This window comes from Triticum urartu, unplaced genomic scaffold (genome assembly GCF_056163025.1).
Source record: "Triticum urartu cultivar PI428250 unplaced genomic scaffold, HENAU_Tu73 scaffold2, whole genome shotgun sequence".
In the NCBI taxonomy this organism is placed as follows: Eukaryota; Viridiplantae; Streptophyta; class Magnoliopsida; order Poales; family Poaceae; genus Triticum; species Triticum urartu.
This window is the reverse complement of record NW_028260368.1, coordinates 7068428-7081577: the sequence shown is the minus strand read 5'-3', so window position 1 is coordinate 7081577 and position 13150 is coordinate 7068428. Positions and strand designations below refer to the sequence as shown.

The 13150-nt window shown below is 37.5% G+C and overlaps 1 non-coding gene across 1 annotated transcript; it reads left to right on the top strand.

Moving 5' to 3' along the window:
- Positions 1 to 12700: 12700 nt before the first annotated feature.
- On the top strand, positions 12701 to 12771 carry TRNAC-GCA (transfer RNA cysteine (anticodon GCA)). The gene has a single exon. It is a non-coding gene; the product is annotated as a tRNA-Cys (tRNA).
- The last annotated feature ends 379 nt before the right edge of the window (positions 12772 to 13150 follow it).

Sequence of the window (13150 nt, the reverse complement as noted above, 5' to 3'; positions counted from 1 at the left end):
AGGAACATAGTTCCAATAAAGGGAACCCAGGGACCATATTCTTCTCCAATCTGAGTTTTGCTCAAGTCTCGAATAAACTCAAGGACATATTCAAAAAAATTCTGACCGTCGGTCGGGATGGTTTGTGGATTCCGAACAGCTATGACAACTGAACCTAGCAAGATAGTAATTACGACCCAAGAAGTGATGAGTACTTGGGCATGAATTTGGAAACCTCCTATTTGCCAATAGAAGTGTTGGCCTACTTCTACACCCGATATATCGTATAACCCCTTGAGTGTTTTAATGGAACAAGGTATAATATTCATATTGTCCTCTGATAAAAATTGAACTTCAAAAAAGGAATTCTTTTGATTCAACCATCTCTTTCTCAACTCAGCAACTTGAAGTATTAATCTTATATTTAGGATACCAAGAAAGCACATCAGATCATAATATATATCAATACCCTCTAATATATATCAATATTCCCCTTCTTTTTTCTATGCAAAAAAAATTCTATGCAAAAAAAAAGATATAGTAAAGTAAGTGATTCCATAAATTTACGCAGTTGCCCAAGAATTCACTATATATTCTTAATCAACGATTTCTTATATAGAGAGAACGGCCCTCACAAATTGAAAATACTAATTTGTTAAGAATCAATCGAATTGAAGTCATAGTGTCATCGTTGGCTGGAATCGATATATTCGCGAGATCCGGGTCACAATTTGTATCGACTAAAGAAATAGTAGGAATCCCCAAAATGGCACATTCCCGAAGAGCTATATACTCTTTTTGCTGATCAAGGACGATCACAATGTCTGGCAATCTCGTCATATATTTGATCCCGCCGAGATACCTTTGCAAAGTAGATAATTTTCTCTTCAAGATTGCCACATCTCTTTTTGGGAGATGGTGGAATTTTCCCATTTTTTCTTCTGCTCTTAAGTCTCTAAATTGAGAAAGTCTAGTTTTCGTAATCGACCAATTCGTTAACATACCACTGAACCACTTTTTATTAACATAATGACAACGAGCCCTTATTGCAGCTGATGCTACTAAATCTGTTGCTCTTTTTTTGGTACCAACAATTAAGAAACTTTTTCCCTGACTTGCTGCATCAAAAACTAAATCACAAGCTTCTGATAAAAAACGAGCCGTTCTAGCGAGATTTATAATATGAGTACCTTTACGCTTTGCCGAAATGTAAGGGGCCATTTTAGGATTCCATTTCTTAATACCATGACCAAAATGAACTCCTGCTTCTATCATCTCTTTCAAATTAATGTTCCAATATCTTCTTGTCATTTTTTCCACACTTCCTTTTTTTTAATCCTACCATTCCATTACGGAATTTAGTTCTTTTTGAAGATTAAGAAAGATCCGAAATAGCTTGAAATAAATAATAATTGTTCCGAGAGAACCTTGTACTAAGATAAGAGTTGGCCATTGATACATGGTATAAACATAACCACCTTAATGAATTAACTGACTTGTTTTACTTATTAAAATAAAAATCTTAAAAATCTAAAATTTGACCTGTTAGTGTTCTAAGTTCAAAAGTCTAGTAAAGTAAAAAATATTTTTATGGGGGTTCTTATGTCTCATAAAAATTGTTTGTTACGTCAGAATCTGAAGAAACTAATTCTGTATGGAGAAACAAAAAATCTCTCATTTCCGACGCGAATAGATTTTTTTTTTTTATTTCGAAATAAAGGTTCTTGTCTTGTGGGGAACGATGCACAAATTTTTGGAATCCGGTACCAACAGGTATAATCCCCCCCAGAACTACGTTTTCTTTCAAGCCTTTCAACCAATCAATGCGACCTCGTAGGGCAGCTTTTGCTAAAACTCGAGCAGTTTCTTGAAAACTTGCTTCAGATATGAAACTTTGGGTATTCAGGGAAGCCCTTGTTATTCCCAATAAGATTGCCCGATAATAGATCGATTCATCCAAAGCTCGTCCTGCTCGTTCCGCTCGCAATAGTCCGATTAATTCCCCAGGCGAAAAAACATTAGACATTCCATCTTCGGAAACCCGCACTTTTGATGTTACTTGGCGTATAATAATCTCTATATGTCTATTATGGATCTGTACCCCTTGGGATCGATAAACCTTTTGGATTTTATTAACCAAAGAGATACGACTTTGGGCTATGGTTAGCTCAGCTCCAATCAAGAATCCCCAAGGGACCCCAAGAATTCTTGGTATACGCTCATTCCAATCCTCAATTCTCCTTTCGAGATTCGGGGATAATGAATCAATTGAACGCGCTTCAAAGATTTGTTCCACTTTTGGAAGACCTTGCGTTATGTCACTAGATCTCGATTTTTCATATATAAACGTAACTAACCTATCTCCCTTGTAAAGGATTTCTCCATAATGACCATTAACAGTTGCTCCTGTAGTGGCCAAATAAGGTTTAGCTGCTCTTATAACAAAGGAATTCATATTTACAATGAAAATTTGACCGGATTTTTTTATGTGCGATTTAAATAGACATACATTTTCACAAATAAATTGTCCAAGGTGAATTATTGCCAATGTCTCTTCCCAAGAATCATGATGGACAAAGTGACAATTCAAAAGGAATGGATCCAACATTATGTTACTATCGAAATTAGAAATCCTTTTATTTTCATCTATTAAAGAGTATTTAAGTTCTTGAAGTACTTGGAAGGTTTGTTTTAAATTGTCAACGAACAAATATTTTTTTAACAGGATTTTATTATGCGTTAGTAAATAGTAAGATGAAGAAAAATGCGATATACTAGCTACAATAGCGCCTAAGGGCCCAAAAATTTCTCGAATAGGAATTCTAGGATTCCATTCTTTTATCGCATTGGGATGTTTTGAATTCTTGAATAAACCAATTCGAGAACAGTTGGATGCCGACAAAATCATCAAAGAGTGGTATTCTTTATTTCGATTCAACAAAGTGCCAATAGCTTCTGGATGTTGGCTAAGTGATTCAATCTTCGCCTTGGAATAAAAAGAATTGATATTGGCGCGATCTAACCTATTATGGGGAATCGGTCCTGCACTTGTCCTACCATACCTTTTTCGTGTATACGAAATAGTGGACTTGACTAACTCAATTCTTAGGAAATCGCGAATAAGATCATTTGCTCTTACCTCAACAAGGGAAGCACCAGCCTTTTCTTTTTCTTCTTGTTCCCAATTCACTACTAAGCAAGTTCTAACAAATTGACTATTTGTGTGATAAATTCTTTGAGTTAACTTGCTATTTTCATGAGAAATAAAATTGACAAGTCGAATTTGGAGATTATTTTCTTCTTGCAAGAGATCCTGCGGGAAAAGTGTTGCTAAATTTCTTCCTTCGTCCATTTCATATGCCACTGTAGGGCGAACGGAAACAAAATACTTTTCCTTGCTCTTGAGAATTTTTTTCCGTTGAACATAGACCCAATTTTTCCTTTTTTTTGATTCCTTAGAATCTTTTTTTTGTCTTTCTGGCGGTATCAAACAGCCACCTAATATCTTATCCGCCTCTTCAGGAAAATGAATATCTCCGGAAAATATTTTGAGTTCCGTATGGCTTTTTTTTCTCTTCACTCGGACCAGTCCGCCTAGTCGACTTCTTGTATTTTTTGTGAGTTGTGTATTCACTCCAATAATACTATTGTCAAGTATCTTTAGGGATGAAGATCTCGGCAAGATATGAAGTTCTTGAAGAATGAAAAAAAACCGATCTACTTCTTTTTGGTATTTTAGACTAAATTCTTTTGTTCCTCGATGCTCAATCAAACCCTCTTTTTTTAAGATGGAATCTTCCTCTGGGCTCTCGTATTCGTCCTCTGAATCTTCTTCTGAGTCTTCCTCTAAAGTACCATATTTTTCCTCTGCGCTTTCCCCGGGGCTGCCATATTCGTCTTCTGAGTCTTCCTCTAGAGTTCCATATTCGTCCTCTTGGGTCCTATATTTGCTCTCTGGGCTCCCATATTCCTCTTCTGAGTCTTTCTCTAAAGTCCTATATTCGTTCTCTGGGTTCCCATATTCGTTTTCTGGGCTCCCATATTCGTCTTCTAGGGTTTCATATTCGTATTCGTCTTCTAGGATTCCATATTTAGATTCTTCTAGGGTTTCATATTCATATTCGTCCTCTCGGGTCCTGTATTCGTCTTCTAGGGTCTCATATTCCTCTTCTGAGTCTTCCGCTCGAGTCCTATATTCTTCTTCTAGGGTCCTATATCTAAATTTAACAATTCCTGAACCCTTTTTATCTTTTCTGTATCGGGGATCGTCAAAATAAGCAAAAATAGTATTTCTACGTAAAACACCCATAAGGGGGATTTCAATCGAAATCCCAAAACAGGATATTAGTTCTTTCTCTTGTTCTTGATGATATTGTAATGGAATGACGAACCTATTTCTTCGCTTTTTCGCCAACAAATCTGAATTATCTTGAAAAATAGAAGGATAGATAAAATTCCAATGGCCATTGGACATGATTCGATCCGACGTTGAATAATCAAGAATTTCCCTATCTTTTTTACCATAAGTATTCATTTGATCTTGATCCTTGTGGAGTGAAAAAGACGCTATACTGGATCTGCACATACTTACTGACAATATCCATAAATGGCTTGTTTTTGGTAATCGGCGAAGATTACCATATTGATATTCGGGCGCATGGTAAACATCAGTACTCCAGTGCATTTCGCCGTCTGATTCAGAATAAATATGCTTTTGTACCCTTTCTTTAAAATGTAAAGTGGACGTTCCGGCACGAATCTCCGCAATTACTTGTTCGGATTTTACATATTGATCATTTTGCACTAGAATCAAGCTTTTTGAGGGAATATTCACACTATATAGAATATCTTGACTCTGAATAGTTACATGCAAGTCTATATAACATAGAAAAGCAGGCTGCCCATGACGGGTACGTGTGGGGTGAACCAAATTCTCATTGAATTTTATTTTTCCATTCGAAGGGGATCGTACAAGGTCGGCAGTACCCCCTGTGAATACTCCGCCAGTATGAAAAGTTCTTAATGTTAGTTGAGTCCCTGGCTCCCCAATTGATTGACCTGCAATAATACCTACGGCTTCTCCCAATTCGACCAGATCACTATGAGTAGGACTCCGGCCATAGCATAATTGACAGATCCAAGAAGTGCTTCGGCAAGTAAAGGGGGTTCTAATATATATTGGTTGTGCTCGAAATGGTTGTGCTCGAAAGGCAGTTATGAATCGATTGACTAATCCAATTCCAATATCTTGATTTCGCGCGGCAATGCATCGTGAACCGATATATATATCGTCTGCTAATACACGACCAATTAGTGTTTGGACAAAAAGTTTTTCCGTCATCCCATTTTGAGGACTTACAGAAATACCTCGGATAGTACCACAATCTCTTCTACGCACAATAATATGTTGAACTACTTCAACAAGTCTACGTGTAAGATATCCAGCATCTGCTGTTCGCACAGCAGTATCTACAACCCCTTTGCGGGCTCCATAGCAGGAAATTATATATTCTGTCAAAGAAAGTCCCTCGCGTAAATTGCTTTGAATAGGTAAATCAATCATTTGTCCTTGAGGGTCCGACATTAATCCTCTCATACCTACTAATTGGTGTACTTGAGATGCATTTCCTCTGGCTCCTGAAAAAGACATTAGATAGACTGGATTAGAAGGATCCGTTATCCGAAAATTTGAATTCATTTCTTGTTTCAAATATTCACTTGTCGCATACCATATCTCAACAGATTGGCGTAATTTTTCTACCGCGTGTACAGCCCCATAATAATAGTGTTTCTCCAAAAGAAAACTCTGTTGTTCCGCGTCTTGGACTAACCATCCCTTAGAGGGTATTGTTAAAAGATCCTCGATTCCTAACGAAATCGATGTAGTAGTGGCTTGATGGAAGCCCAGAGTCTTTAGTTGATCCAGTATATGGGATGTATATCCCATTCCAAAATGATCTATTAATCTGCTAATAAGTCGTTTCATACCAGTTCCGTCTATCTCTTTATTATGAAAGACCAGATTGGCCCGTTCCGCCATACATAAGTACCCCCTTTTCGGCTGAGTAGGATTCGACAATTGCTGAGTAGGATTCGACAATGGGCCTGAGTCAGTGATTCGAAAATTTAATTAACTTAATTGCCTCAATCTCAATCTGGATTCGCGTGGCAAATAATGATGATACTAGGGAAATCGGAATGCCCCCCGAAAGGGGAGGGGCATCGCCGAATCTAACTTTCTTGTTTAGGTAGTGTATGAATAGGCCTGACTAAATCCTTGTATGGCTTCCTCTATTTCTCTATAAAAAGAAATATGACCAAGAGTGGTTCGAATGTATATCGAACGAATTTCTTTTTTTCTATTTCCCATTATTAGATAGTGGGCATAAATCTCATGATAAGTCCCCAAAGATTCATATTGAACTTCAATCGGAACTTCTCTTGACCCAATGACGCGTTGATCCAGGTTCCATCGTAGCCACAAGGGACTATCTAAACTGATTAGTTTTTGTCTATAAGCTCCCAGTGCATCATAAGAACTAGAAAAATGGGGTTCTTTATCTTTCCTATATTTAAAATTATTATTATTATTGTAATTTACTTTTAGATTTGGGTAGTTTCTGCAACTATTATATCTATTTGCACAAATACCTCGACGCTTTCCAATCGTTAATACATAAAGCCCGATAAGCATGTCTTGGGTTGGTACGCAAATAGGATCCCCAATAGCGGGAGATAAGAGATTCATATGAGAAAACATAAGTAAACGGGCTTCTGCCTGAGCTTCCAAGGATAAAGGTAGATGAACAGCCATTTGATCTCCATCAAAGTCCGCATTGAAACCCTTACACACTAATGGGTGTAAAGAAATAGTACGCCCCTCTACTAAAGTGGGTTGAAAGGCCTGTATGCCTAATCTATGCAGGGTAGGTGCTCTATTTAACAGTACAGGATGTCCCCGCATAACTTCTTGAAGTATTTCCCATACAATGGGTTCTTTTTCCCAAATTTTCCTTTTAGCAATCCTTACATTAGAAGTGGCGCGTTTCGTGATTAAATCGCGAATTACAAATAGCTGAAAAAGCTTTATTGCTATCTCTAGAGGTAATCCACATTGATGTAATGAAAGCGAAGGACCCACAACAATGACAGAACGCCCCGAGTAATCGACCCGTTTCCCAAGCAGAGTCTCGCGAAACCTTCCCTCTTTACCTTCAATTACATCTGAAAGTGATTTGTATACTTTATTGTGACCATCCCTCGTCGGTTGCCCGCGGGACCCACTATCAAGAAGTGTATCCACGGCTTCTTGTACCAATTTTTCCTGGCACATTACTAAATCTGCTGGCGCTAATTCACTTCTTTTTAATAGATAGGCAAGATTGTTGTTCCGACGGATAACTCTCTTATAAAGTTCATTAATGTCTGAAGTCACTACTTTATCTCCAGACCTATAAACAATAGGTCTCAATTCGGGAGGAAGAACCGGTAATAAGCACAAAACCATCCATTCTGGTTCTACATTTGTTTGAATAAAATGTTTCGCCAATTGCATGCGTCTAATCAAAAAAACTTTTCTTATTCGTCTTTTTCTATCTTCCCACTCATCTCCACTATACCCCTCGTCTTCTAATTCCTTCCATTCGACCAAAGAATTCTCTATAATAATTCGCAAATCCAAATCTGCTAATTGTTCTCTAATAGCACCTGCTCCTGTCGCAATTTCCCGATTTCGAAATGTTGCAAAGCCTGGGGTAGAAAAAAAGGGAGAAATGCTGTGGTTACAGGATGCAATTTCCTCTTCGAATAAACCTCGTAATCGTAAAAAAGTGGGTTTTTTAGTGCTGGGCCTAGCAAAAGAGAAATCGCCGTATACTAGGCCCTCCAACTTCTTAAGAGGTTTATCTAAAAGATTCGCGATATAACTAGGAAGACCTTTCAAATACCACACATGAGTCACGGGACATGCGAGTTTGATGTATCCCATTTGATATCTTCGTATCCGAGAATCCACAAATTCGACCCCGCATTTTTGGCAAAATCTTTCGTCTTCGTTTTCAGCTCCGCTCGCTCGAGAATTGCCACAAGCGCAAATCCCGCTTTTTATGGGTCCAAAGATTCTTTCGCAAAACAATCCATCTTTTTCTGGTTTATCGGTTTTATAATGAAAAGTAGAGGGCCTTGTGACTTCGCCAACGACTTCTCCATTAGGTAGGTTTTTGTTAGCCCAAGCCTTTATTTGTTGAGGGGAAACGAGTCCAATTTGAAGTTGTTGATGTTTATATTGGTCAATCATAAAATAGAAATAAGAAAAGAATTTATATTTATTCCGATCAAACTTCCTCCCTATTAACCTGGAAGTTCTTTTCAGATACAAGGAAATGATTCAGTTCTAGAGCCAAAGATCGTAGTTCTCGAACGAGCACTCGAAAAGATTCTGGAGGATCCTCATGATTAGGTATTCTTTTTCCCCAGATCGTAGCATTAAGTATTTCTTGGCGAGCTATAAGATGGTCAGATTTATAAGTAAGTATCTCTTGTAAAATATGAGCAACACCAAATCCTTCTAAAGCCCAAACTTCCATTTCTCCTACTCGTTGTCCCCCTTGCTTGGCTCTTCCTCTAACCGGTTGTTGTGTAACAAGTGAGTAGGGCCCAGTAGAACGCCCATGAATTTTCTCATCAACTTGATGAATTAATTTTAAGATATAGGACTTCCCTATTAGAACAGGTTGCTCAAAGGGGTCGCCTGTTCTTCCATCAAATATTCTGCTTTTTCCCGGGTACTCGGGTTCAAATACCCATGGATTTTTTGTTTCTTTACTGGCTTCATATAATTCTGAAAACACAAGTTTTCTTGAAGCCTCTTGCTCATATCTCTCATCAAAGGGTGCTATTCTATAATGTTTCTTTAGCAGATCCCCCGCTAATCCGAGCGAGCTTTCAAATATTTGTCCCACATTCATTCGGGAGGGTACTCCTAAGGGATTGAAGACCATATCAACGGGTGTTCCATCTTGCAAATAGGGCATATCTTGCCTAGGCAAAATTTTGGAAATGATCCCTTTATTCCCATGTCTTCCGGCTACTTTATCCCCAACTTTGATTTCACGTTTCTGTAAAATATATACACGAACCATTATGTCGAGCGGGTCCCTTTGGATCCATTTCACATCGATAACGCGCCCTCTTCCACCTATAGGTAATTTCAGAGAAGTTTCTTTTGAAGTGGAAACCTCAAGGCCAAATATGGCCCGTAATAATCCAGCTTCCGCGATATAAGATGATTCGCTCGCTATCTGAGGCGTTAATTTACCTACTAAAATATCACCAGTTTCTACCCAGGATCCCAACCTAACAACTCCATTTCTGTCCAAATTGCGGAGTAAATGTTCTTCTAGATGTGGTATTTCTTTAGTGATTTTTTCAGCGGAGCCCTGGCTTGTCGTATCCGTCTGAATTTCATATTTCCGGATGTGAAAAGAGGTATAAATATCTTCATATACCAAACGTTCGCTAATTAGTACTGCGTCTTCAAAATTGTAACCTTCCCATGGCATATAAGCTACTAATACGTTTTTTCCTAAAGCAAGTTCGCCCCCAATTGTAGCAGCTCCTTCTGCTAAAATTTGTCCTTTTTTAATGGATTTACCCCGTGGAACCCGGGGTTTTTGGTGCATACAAGTATTTTTGTTAGAGCGACGGTGGTTAACTAAAGGAATACTTATAGTCTTCCCACTACTTGATAAAAGTATCTTATGACTATCAGTAGAAATGATCTTTCCCTCGCGTTCGGCTATAATGGAAACCCTCGAATCTAGAGCTGTTTGGCGTTCCAATCCAGTTCCAACAATGCATTTCTCGGACCGAGAAAGCGGAACTGCTTGGCGCTGCATATTAGAACTCATTAAAGCCCGATTCGCATCATTGTGCTCAATAAAAGGAATGAGAGAACCCCCAATAGAAAAATATTGGAAAGGAAAAATACTTCTAACATGAATCTGTTCCCATGCAATAGTCAAGAATTCTTGACGGTATCTAGCCGGAACAACCTGTTCTTCCTGAATACCTTGATTCAAGGACAAAGAATTTCCTGCTGCTATCATATAATATTCATCTCTATTTGGTGATAGATAAACCACCTGTCTCTCTTTTTTTTCTTTTGCTTTCTCAGCAGATATTTCATAAAACGGACTCTCTATGGATCCCCACAAGTGATCAATTCTCGCATGAATTGTTAAGGATCCAGTAAGTCCAACATTGATTCCTTCAGACGTGTCAATTGGACAAATACGCCCATAGTGACTCGGATGAATATCTCGGCTCCGAAAACTTGCGGTTCTCCCCGTCAACCCTCCAGGACCTAAACAACTCACTTTTCGCCCATGAACAGTTTGTGTCAATGGATTCGTTTGATCAAAAACTTGAGATAACGGGTATGTGCCAAAAAAGGTCTCATAAGTAGTTATTAATAAAATTGAAGTTGAAGTTGGAGTTACCAAAGTTTGGGGAGTCGGTTTCGATTGACGTATGAATACTCTACGAATAGTTTTTTGAACTGCATGTTGTAAACGACCAAGAGCCAATCCGAATTGATCTTGTAACAGATCCGCAACCGAACGAATACGTTTATTTTTCAAGTGATTCATATCGTCATCGTCAAGTATACCCGTTCCAAATTTCATTCCAATCAAATGATCCGTAGCGGCCAATACATCTCGTGGTAACAAGAATGTATTGTTCTGAGGAATATCAAGATTAAGTCTCCGATTCATATTTCGTCGACCAATCCTTCCTAATTCACATTTTTGTTGAAAAAATTTCTTTTGTAATTCCTCGCATAAGGACTCCGAAAATACCAGGTCCCCACCTACACAAGCAAATTGTTGATAAAACTCCAAAATAGCTTTTTCTTTTGACTCAATCCTCTTCTTCTCTTTAGCATTCGGGAAAGACAAGAAAATTTCAGGGTAGGAAACATTATCCAGAATTTCTCTTAGATTCGAACCCATAGCTGATGATAGAACTAGAATAGATATCTTTTGTTTTCTACTCACGCGAGCCCATATCCTTTCTTTTTTATCAATTGCTAATTCCGATCTCCCCCCCCAATCTGATATTATAGTGCCAGTGTAGATAGAAATTCCCTTATGATCTAATTCCGAGCGGTAGTAAATACCAGGACTTAGCAATATTTGATTGATCACAATTCGGTATATTCCATTTATAATAAAGGTTCCTAAGGAATTCATTATAGGAATGTTTCCGATAGAAATGGTTTGCTTTTGCACATCGAAACCAAAAATTAATCTCGCAGATACATATAATTCGGAAGAATAGGTGAGTGATTCATACACAGCATCTCTTTCTTTTATCGAGGGTTCTAGCAGTTGATATCCTTTCGCAAATAATTGAAATGCAATTTCGTGATCTGGATCTTTAATTGTTGGAAACTTGTCAAGTTCTTCTGCCAAGGCTTGATTAATGAACCTACAAAATCCCTCGAATTGGATCTGACTAAATCCGGGTATTGTGGACATTCCCTCGTTTCCATTCCGGAGCATCTTAATCTTAAGTTTCCTGTTTATCAAAGAAAAATTCCATTATCAGCTCACTCTTCATCAATCCCTATGGATCGATCTAGCAATCATGGAATCTATATTCTGTTTACTGAATCACATGAAATTCTAGGGAACTCCACATACGTATTTCATATATGTATTTCATACATATGAATAGAGACCATTTGGACGAAAGTTCGAGTTTGCCAGGGGTACAAATGAAATGAAAATGAATTGATAAAACATTCCTACAAAAAAAATTCTGCCACTTATACTTTATGTTATGATATTCTAATCAGATTGGATGGCAAAGATTTCTCATTTTATCTCCTTTCTATGAATGTAATAAAGCCGTAATATAATATACTAGAAAGTTTGACTTTACTTCGATTTAGAATAGCGTGCTTACTTTAATTTCTCAAAATAATTTGAGGGTTCTTTTTTATTTCGGATCGGAGTAGTATAATTGCTAGAAAATTCAGTATTTCATTGTGGAATTCTAAAATAAAGTAAGTCCCTTTTTTAAGTACATGCCAATCTAGTTATCCACCTCTCCCCATATCCATGCTTTTCTTTTATCGTAATTTCACTTGGGTACGCCAAGATAGTCAGGTTATACTCTATATCAGAGCAAATTTCCTTTTTTTATTCAAGATATTTAATTTAATACTTTGAAAAATTAAAGCATGATTCCCCATAGAGATATGTACATAAAGGGGATCTTTGGATAATAATGCTGTTCGGACCTAAAGTTTACCTATACACGGATTAAGCATAAAGCCATAATATTTTATTATGCCATTGAAGGGGGGGGAGATAATACCGATTTAAGAGTAGTTCACTACTGCAATAAAAAAAAGAGAATTCTAGTTAACGGTTCCAATTTATTCTGAATTTTGCAGCCTGTGAATAGAAATCCACTTTTTCTTCTTTTTCATCTCAATAGAAAGAAATGGGAAGTTTTATTGTGTTAACAATGTATGTTTTAAGATAGAATCTATCGAGGAGAATAATAGAAACTGGATCAAAAAAAGCAGGAATAGATTTTTTGAAAAAGATTGGAAAAAAGTAAGTAGAATTATATTCAAAATAAAAGGGGCTTTTCGTAAGAAAACGTGGATGAATACTTGCTGTTTTCTAGATTTTTGATCGGATTTTTTGGCGGCATGGCCAAGCGGTAAGGCAGGGGACTGCAAATCCTTTATCCCCAGTTCAAATCTGGGTGCCGCCTGATCAATAAAATACTTAGGTTTTTTTTATAGTGCTGATCGAATTCGATAAATTTTTACTTCGCATAAGTTCGGGCAAGAGAGTAACTGGGCCTGCCGATACTGGGTTTAGAGAAACCATACCATAGTTCTATCCTCAAACTAGGGTTAGGGTTTGTTTTGACGGTAGTGGCCAAAATGGTTATCAATAGGGGTGAGGTAGTGTTTCCTTATTCTTTTATTATATGAATTTGAATTGGTTCTTAATTGAGATTCGATTTGATAATTTTAAAATACGAGGATAAGATGTCAGAAATCTTGGTATCCAAAGAAAGGTCCCTAAGGGGCATTCTTTTTTTTTTTCAATCTAAGATTCAAGAAGGGACTCCACGAAAGAATATC